This window comes from Loxodonta africana, unplaced genomic scaffold (assembly GCF_030014295.1).
Source record: "Loxodonta africana isolate mLoxAfr1 unplaced genomic scaffold, mLoxAfr1.hap2 scaffold_55, whole genome shotgun sequence".
Taxonomy (NCBI): Eukaryota; Metazoa; Chordata; class Mammalia; order Proboscidea; family Elephantidae; genus Loxodonta; species Loxodonta africana.
In genome coordinates this window covers 9,618-16,594 of record NW_026975272.1, presented here as the reverse complement: position 1 = coordinate 16,594, position 6,977 = coordinate 9,618, and positions in this window count along the sequence as shown.

Below are 6,977 nucleotides of genomic sequence, written 5' to 3'. Positions count from 1 at the left end.
GTCATGGATTGTATTATGTCCCCCCCAAAATGTGTGTACCAAGTTGGTTAGGCCCTGATTCCCAGTGTTCTGTAGTTGTCCTCCATTTTGTGATTGTAATTTTATGTTAAAGAGGATTAGGGTGGGATTGTAACAAAAACATTACTAACAATGTGCAAGCACCCAAAGAGAAATTAGATAACTCCTAAAAATCAAACACTTATGCTCCTCCAAAGTCTTCACCAGAAGAGTAAACTGATTGCCTACAGACTAGGAAACAGTTTTTAGCTATAACATTTCTGATCAGCATCTGAACTCTAAAATCTACACGATATTGCAAAAACTCAACAACAAAAAGACAAATAATCCATTTAAAAAATGGGCAAAGGATAGGAATAGGCACTTCAACGAAGAAGACATTCAGGCAGGTAACAGATACATGAGGAAATGCTCACAATCATTAGCCATTAGAGAAATGTAAATCAAAACTACAATGAGGTACCATCTCACTCCAGCAAGGCTGGCATTAATCCCAAATCACAAAATAATAAATGATGGAGAGGTTGTAGAGAGACTGGAACACTTATTCACTGCCGGTGGGAATTTAAAATGGTGCAGCCACTTTGGAAATCAATCTGGCACTTCCTTAAAAAGGTAGAAATAGAACTACAATAGGATATGGCAATCCCACTCCTTGGAATATATCTTAGAGAAATAAGAGCCTTTATATGAACAGATATATGCACAACCGTGTTCATTGCAGCACTGTTTACAATAGCAGAAAGATGGAAGTAACCAAGGTGCCCATCAACAGATGAATGGATAAATAAATTGTGGTGCATTCACACGATGGAATACTTCACATAGATGAAGAACAATGATGAATCCATGAAATATTTCATAGCTTGGAGGAATCTGGAGGGCATTATGCTGAGTGAAATTAGTCAGTTGCAAAAGGACAAATATTGTATGAGACCACTATTATAAGAACTCAAGAAATAGTTTAAACAGAGAAGAAAATATTCTTTGATGGTTATGAGGGTGGGGAGAAAGGGAGGGAGAAGGATATTCGCAAATTTAGATAGTAGACAAGAACTATTTTAGGTGAAGGGAAAGACAACATACAATAAAGGAGAGGTCAGCGTAACTGGACTAAATCAAAAGCAGTTTCCTGAATAAACCAAATGCTCCAAAGGCCAAGAGTAGCAGGGGCAGCAGTTGGGGGACCATGTTTTCAGGGGACATCTAGGTCAATTGGCATAATAAAATCTATTAAGAAAACATTCTGCATCCCACTTTGGTGAGTGGCATCTGCAGTCTTAAAAACACTATCAAGCAGCCATCTAAGATGCATCAATTGGTCTCAACCCACCTGGAGCAAAGGAGAATGAAGAACACCAAAGATACAAGGTAATTATGAGTCCAAAAGACAGAAATGGCCACGTAAATCCAAGACTACATCAGCCTGAGACCGGAAGAACTAGATGGTGCCCGTCTACAACCGAAGACTGCCCCGACAGGGAACGAAACAGAGCATCCCTGACGGAGCACGAGAGCAGTGAGATGCAGACCTCAAAGTCCCATAAAAAAATCAGACTTAATGATCTGACTAAGACTAGAGGATCCCTGGAGGTCACGGTCCCCAGACCTTCTGTTGGCCCAAGGCTGGAACCATTCCCAAAACCAACTCTTCAGACAGGGATTGGACTGGATTATAGGATAGAAAATGATAGTGGTGAGGAGAGACTTTCTTGTCTCAAATGGACGCATGAGACTACATGGGCAGCTCCAGTTTGGAGGGGAGATGAGAAGGCAGGGGGGGACAGAAAATGGCTGAATGGACACGGGGAATACAGGGCTGAGAGAAGGAGTGTGCTGTCTCATTAGTGGGAGAGGAACTAGGAGTACATAGCAAGCCGTATACAAATTTTTGTATGAGAGACTGACTTGATTTGTAAAGTTTCACTTAAAGCACACACACACTAAAGATGGAAAGAATACACAGAGTCACAGTACCAAAAGAAATGGTCGACTTTCAGTCGTTTCATGAGGTGGCATATGATGAAGAACTGGTAGTAGTGAAGCAAGAAGTCCAAGCTACACTGAAGGCACTGGCGAAAAACAAGGCTCCAGGAGCTGACAGAATACCCACTGAGTTGTTTCAACAAACAGATGCAGCACTGTAGATGCCCACTCCACTATGCAAAGAAATTTGGAAGCTAGCTACCTGGCCAACAGACTGCAAGAGATGCACGTTTGTGTCCATTCCAAAGAAAAGCGATCCAACAGAATGTGGAAGTTATCAAATGTAAATCATAGTGTTAGTAAATATGGTAAACAAACAAACAAACAGACAAAGAAATTCTATCTATTCTACAGTGAATATGACATTCTATCCCCAGGAGATCTAGTGAGTTTATGATGTTGTTGTTAGGTGCTGTTGGGTCAGTTCCAACTCATAGCGACCCTGTGTACAACAGAACGGAACAGTGCCCAGCCCTGGGCCTTTCTCATTGCTATGTCTGAGCCCACTGTTGCAGCCACCATCTCAATCTGTCTCATTGAGGATCTTTGTCTTTTTCACTGACCCTCTACTTTACCAAGCACGATGTCTTTTTCCAGGGACTGATGCCTCCTGATAATATGTCCAGAGTACGTGAGACCAAGTCTTGCCACCCACCTTTCTAAGGAGCATTCTGGCTGTACTTCTTCCAAGACAGGTGTGTTCATTCTTCTAGCAGTCCATGGCATATTCATTATTCTTCACCAGCAACATAATTCAAGTTTCAGTTCTTTTGTCTTCCTTATTCATTGTCCAGCATTAGCATGCATATGAGGCGATTGAAAATACCATGGCTTGGTTCAGGCACACCTTAGTCCTCAAAGTGACATCTTCGATTTTTAACACTTTAAAGAGGTCTTTTGTAGCAGATTTGCCCAATAAAATATGTCGTTTGATTTCTCGAAGTCTGCTTCCATGGGTGTTGATTGTGGATCCAAGTAAAACGAAATCCTTGACGACTTCAGTATTTTCTCTGTTTATTGTGATTTTTTTTATTGTTCCAGTTGTGAGGATTTTTGTTTTCTTCCCGTTGAAGTGTAATCCATACTGAAGGCTGAAGTCTTTGATCCTCATCAGTAAGTGCTTCAAGTCCTCTTCACTTTCAGTAAGCAAGGTTGTGTCATCTGCATGTCTAGGCTGTTAATGAGTCTTCCTCCAATCCTGGTGCCCCTTCTTCTTCATATAGTCCAGCTTCTTGGACTGTATGGATTATATGTTTTTTTAAAGACACTCAGTTTTTGGTAATTTACTACGGCAGCCCTAGAAAATGAATACAGAGCCCTTCACCAAGGACAAGTCAAGTTAGCACCAAAAATGCTCCTGTAAGAGTAGCCACGTAGCATGAGACATGGCAGTTTTTAAAAAGTATGAAGTAAAACTTTCAGCTTTGACAAAGAAAGGGTTCCTCTAAGTCCAATTCTAAGTCCATTGCTGTTGGGTCAATTCTATCTCATAGCGACCCTAAAGGACAGAGTAGAATTGACCCATAGGGTTTCCAAGGAGTGGCTGGTAGATTCGAACTGCTTGAATAAGTATTTGAAAAAATACAACCCTGACATGTAACTTTTCTGAGCTTAGTATTAAAACAAAAGAAAACAAAGTCGCTATCGAGTGGATTCTCACTCATAGGGACCCTATAGGACAGAGTAGAGCTTCCCCACAGGGTTTCCAAGGAGCGACTGGTAGATTCAAACTGCAGACCTTTTGGTAGCAGCCAAATGCATAACCACTGCACCACCAGTGGCTTTCAAATCAGCTATAGGCTGATGATCTCCAAATTCTTAGAACCTGGAAAACTACTCTACCTCAGAGTGGTATCCACAGCTGTGAACTGTTCTCCAGACTCGGATAACCTCAGACATCCAAATCTAACATGTACAGAAAAAAATCTTTTGGTCATTTTCTCAAGCTTGTTCCTCCATGGTTTTCCACGTGGTAGAGAATGGCTCTGGTGACTATGCGCTCATGGTAGCCTGAATTCTAGAAGTCACCTTTGATTCTCCATTCCCCTCATCCCATATGTCTGATTGACCAGCAATTCTTGGCAGCTCAAGCTCCAAAGTACACCTCAAGCCTGCCCACTGTTCCCACCTTCACTACCACCATCACTCCTCACCCTGACCACTGCAGAAGCATCCTCACCAGTCCTCTGTATTTGCTGTCTTCAAGTCATCCTGGGCTACAGTTAATTCCTGGGACACATTCTTTCTCAAGACCATTGAACAATAGAAGGAGAAGGGCATTTAGTTGTATGCTACCTCCTCCGCTTGAGCTGCGTGCCCCTCAGAAATCACTTTTCAGTGTGCAGTCTATAATGTCTCTATCCCAATTTCCTGTCTTTGGCCGCACTGCTTTGATAGCGTGCATGCATGTGTGCTTCAGGGGTCATGTAGGCAGATGCTTGGAGGAATTTTTCTTAGTACAATCATGGTTGTGTGCCATCAAGAGATTCTGACTCATATCAACCCTGTATGACAACTTAGAACTGCCTCACAAGGTTTCCTAGGTTGCAGTCTTTATGGCGCAGCCCTGGTGGCCCCGTGGTTAAGAGCTCGGCTGCTAACCAAAGGGTGGACGGTTCGGATCCGCCAGTTGGTTATTTGCAGAAAGACATGGCAGTCTGTTTCTGTAAAGACTTATAGTCTTAGAAACCCTATGGGGCAGTTCTACTCTGCCCTATAGGGTCACTATGAGTCGGAATTGATTCAATAGCAACTGGTTCGGATTTTGTTTGGTTAGAATCTTTACGGGAGCCCATCTCCAGATCTTTTCAACCCCTGAGCTGGTGGGTTCCAACAGCCCACCTTTCAGTTAGCCAAGCACTTAACCGTTGCACCTCCAATACTTAACTCTGCGCGGGAGAGGGCCCTCTCCTGACGTCTCCCGTGTCCTCACCCGGCACACCTTGGCGTTGTTCTTGCTTCTAGACCCCACCCTCCCCTCTGGAGGCCCAACCCCCCCACGCCCGCCCCACACCCGGGCCGCTGGGCGGGGCCGGCAGCCATGTTCCTCGCCCTCCAGCCAGTTACTCCCGGAAGCGCTGGGACGGGCGGTGAGGGGTCCGGGCCGGATGGCGCGCCTTAGAGCGGACGGTGTTCGTGCTGCTTTCCGTGCCGTGGTTTCTGAAAGGTAGGAAACTCCGGCAGGTGGGTGGAGGGACCCGCTCCCAGACTGAACAAGCCCGGCCCCTCGAAGCTGTGGAGGAAAGGCGCCAGGAGGGCGGGTCCCAGTGCCAGCATCCCGGGGGCTCCAGAGGTTGGAGAGTCCGGACGTTGGGTTAGCAGCTCGCATCGCCCCCTCCAGCGTACCCCGTCCCGAGTGATCCCCAGGGGCGGACGCGGCGCGGGGGCGGGCGGACGCAGCCACTCTAAGGGCTGGGAGAGGGAGCCTCTGGCCCGGGAGACGCAGCTGGTCTGCGAAATTTCATCCCCATGGATTTGCGGGGGGGGGGGTCCAGCCGCGGGATCCAGCTGCGGAGTGCCCTCGGGCCTGGGGGCTTGAAGGGCCTGGGGAGAAAGGCCGTGTCCAGGGCTGCGCCAAGGTCCCTCCTCTGCCTGGGGCGGGTTTGCGGGCCAAGCTGGGTGATGGGCGCCTGCCCCCCCCGCCCCCTATCTGCTCCCTCTGCCGGGGGGGGAACCAAGGCCCAGAGTTCGCCCGGGGGGGTGAGACTCCAGACTGAGGGCCGGGCACTCGCCCCCATTCGTCGTCCCACCCCCACCAGACTCCGTAGGGTGCCAGGGACGGGGAGAGAGGCATCCCCCGCCCAAGGCCCTGCTGCCCCTTACTGTTTTGGGCGCTGTGCCTGGGAGGCTGAGGCACCCCGCGCCCTCGCCCGTGCCCGGCTGGTCTACTCTCGGGGCTGGGGCGTCGGCACGGCCCCGGCCCCACCGGGAAAGGAAGGGGTCCTGGGAATCTGTGGAGCAGCGCGGGGATCCTACTCCTTGTGGAAGCAGCAGTGATTCAGTGTGTGTTAACAGTGTGGATGCCGGGTCCCGCTCCCCCTCTGGGTGGCGGGGGTGGGGGTAGCAGGAAGGGGCCCTGAGCGCCCATGTTGTTTGTTAACTTAAACGTTTGTGCGGCGCTGTGTACCGGTCGCTGTGGACGCGGTCTCTGGTGCTGAGGGGATTTGAGGGTTCCTCAAACTGGTGGGATTTGGAGCCTCTACCCAGGTGGCAGTGGGTTCAGTGGGTTACCCTGGTGGCGTAGTGGTTAAGTGCTAAGGCTGCTAGCCAAAAGGTTGGCAGTTTGAATCCACCAGGCGCTCCTTGGAAACTCTGTGGGGCAGTTCTACTCTGTCCTGTAGGGTCGGTATGAGTCAGAATTGACTCGATGGCAACAGGTGTGGTTTTTTTTTTTCAGGTTGGAGATTAGGTGTCTCTCGGGCTGACATTTGAAGGTCTGGAGCTGACGGTTTATGAGGGCTCGTAAGGGTTTTAAGCGCTCCGGCCATGGGCACCAACCCGATCTTCCAGCCCCTGTGGACGGACCGCCCCCCCCACCGGGGGGGATTGGCTGCTCTGGGACCCTGAGCCCAGAGGGCGGTGAGAAGCTGACAAACGTGAGTGATGCCCTGCAGGCTCCAGTCGGCGGGGCAGCCCTGCTCACACGGTCTCAATACGGGCAGTCGGCTTCGTGCCTGGGGGGTGGTTTTCGAATGTTTCCTCGTGGCCCCCCCCCGTGCGGGGCGACAACTCTCCCCTGGGCGGGGACCTAGTAGAGGCCTGCAGGGCATCAGGGTGTGGAGGGGCAGAGCTTGGGCGGGGAGGGTGCGACCCTGCAGGTTCCTGTACGTGACCACGGCAGGGGGGTGCGGGTCGTGAAGGCTGGGCCTGGTCGAGGACCCACTAGGTCGCGCAGAAGGAGTGGGTTAGGATAATCATAGCATTAATGGGAGTATTGAGAGAGCGCCCTGGGGCGTTGGGTCCCTCGGGAAGAA